This window comes from Petromyzon marinus, unplaced genomic scaffold, assembly GCF_048934315.1.
Source record: "Petromyzon marinus isolate PM22_M1 ecotype Great Lakes invasive population unplaced genomic scaffold, UKy_Petmar_22M1.pri1.0 PM_G_Scaffold_26, whole genome shotgun sequence".
Lineage (NCBI taxonomy): Eukaryota > Metazoa > Chordata > Hyperoartia > Petromyzontiformes > Petromyzontidae > Petromyzon > Petromyzon marinus.
This window is the reverse complement of record NW_027422828.1, coordinates 1,455,669-1,457,500: the sequence shown is the minus strand read 5'-3', so window position 1 is coordinate 1,457,500 and position 1,832 is coordinate 1,455,669.

Below are 1,832 nucleotides of genomic sequence, written 5' to 3'. Positions count from 1 at the left end.
TCATCCATACTCGCTCAAGCAGCTGAGCGGCTTACGAATGAGAATTCTGGGACCCTGGAAAAGCCTGCAATGGAGGCAATAAAGGCTTGGCTTAACGGCGAGGGCCAACATGATGCCCTCGTAGAAACTGCCACAGCATTGATGCTTTGTCCGATGAGATTGGTGAAAAACAAAGGCAAACGTTCAAAACCCGAGAACGACATTATTAAACCCAGGATATTACCCACACGATCTTGGATGAAGAAGAGAGCGGAAAAACGAGGAAGCTTCATGAAGCACCAGAAGCTCTTCTTTAAGAACCGCTCTCTTCTTGCGTCCTTAGTCCTGGATGGCACTGAACGTCATGAATGCCGAATCCCGAACGCAGATGTATATCGTTTTTACTGCGAAAAATGGGAGAAGGTGTTGCCATTCAATGGCCTGGGCCAATTTAAGTCATCAGGTGTTGCAAATAACGAATACTTTGAGCCCCTAATTTCGGTGGAGGAAGTTCAGACTGCCATACGGGCCATTAAACCAACGTCAGCAGCTGGGCCAGATGGCCTAACAAGGGCTGCAATCTGTGCTGCCGACCCCGAGGGTCGGACACTGACAGCCCTATTTAATGCATGGATGATTACAGGAATTATTCCCAAAGAGTTGAAAAAGAATAGGACGATTCTTATTCCTAAGGTTATGGATGATGAAAAGCTGAAAGAATTGGGGAACTGGAGACCAATAACGATTGGTTCAATGATTCTGAGATTATTTTCCAGAATAATGACTGCACGTCTTGCTCGTGCTTGTCCCTTAAACCCAAGGCAGCGTGGTTTTATAGCGGCATCTGGCTGCTCTGAAAATCTTAAGGTGCTACAGGACCTTATGAGACACGCTAAGAAATTGCACAGGCCGTTGGCTGTCATGTTCATCGACATAGCGAAAGCTTTTGACTCGGTTTCGCATGCTCATATTTTATGGGTGTTAAGGCACAAGAAAGTAGATGAACACGTGGTGGGCATCATCCAGAACGCCTACGATCGGTGTACGACCTCGTTCAAAAGCAATGGCGAGTCGACTCGAGAAATTAGCATACGTGTTGGTGTCAAACAGGGTGACCCCATGTCACCCCTGCTCTTCAATCTTGCCATGGACCCTTTGATATGCACCCTAGAGTCACACGGAGTTGGGTACTCCATTGATACCGACCACGTGACAGCTCTTGCGTTTGCTGATGATTTGGTGTTGGTGAGCGAATCTTGGGTTGGTATGGCCGCCAATCTAGCGATCTTGGAATCATTTTGTGGGCTATCGGGATTGGAGGTTCAGGCCAGAAAGTGCCAGGGCTTCATGATAAGCCCAACCAAAGATTCATATACGGTGAACAACTGCGACCCATGGACTATCAAAAATAAAGATGTCCATATGATCCAACCTGATGAATCAACGAAATACCTTGGTCTGAAAATTGGCCCTTGGACTGGCACTATACAGCCTGATCTACATTGTCAGCTAAAGACATGGATCTCGAAAATCGATGAGGCGCCTCTGAAGCCAACTCAGAAGGTTGAACTACTCAATGCCTATGCCCTACCCAGATTGTTATATCCTGCAGACCACTCGGACTGCAAGCAATCAACTCTCCGTGGGTTGGACCAAGAGATTAGAAAGGCGGTAAAAGGATGGCTCCACCTTCCCGCTTCAACTTGTGATGGACTGTTATATGCCAGAGCCCGAGACGGAGGCCTTGCCATCTTGAAACTGGAAAAAACAATCCCTTCGGTTCAAGTTAGAAGGCTGCAACGTATAGCAAACTCGTCCGATGCTATCACCCGTAATATTGTGTCCTCGCATGG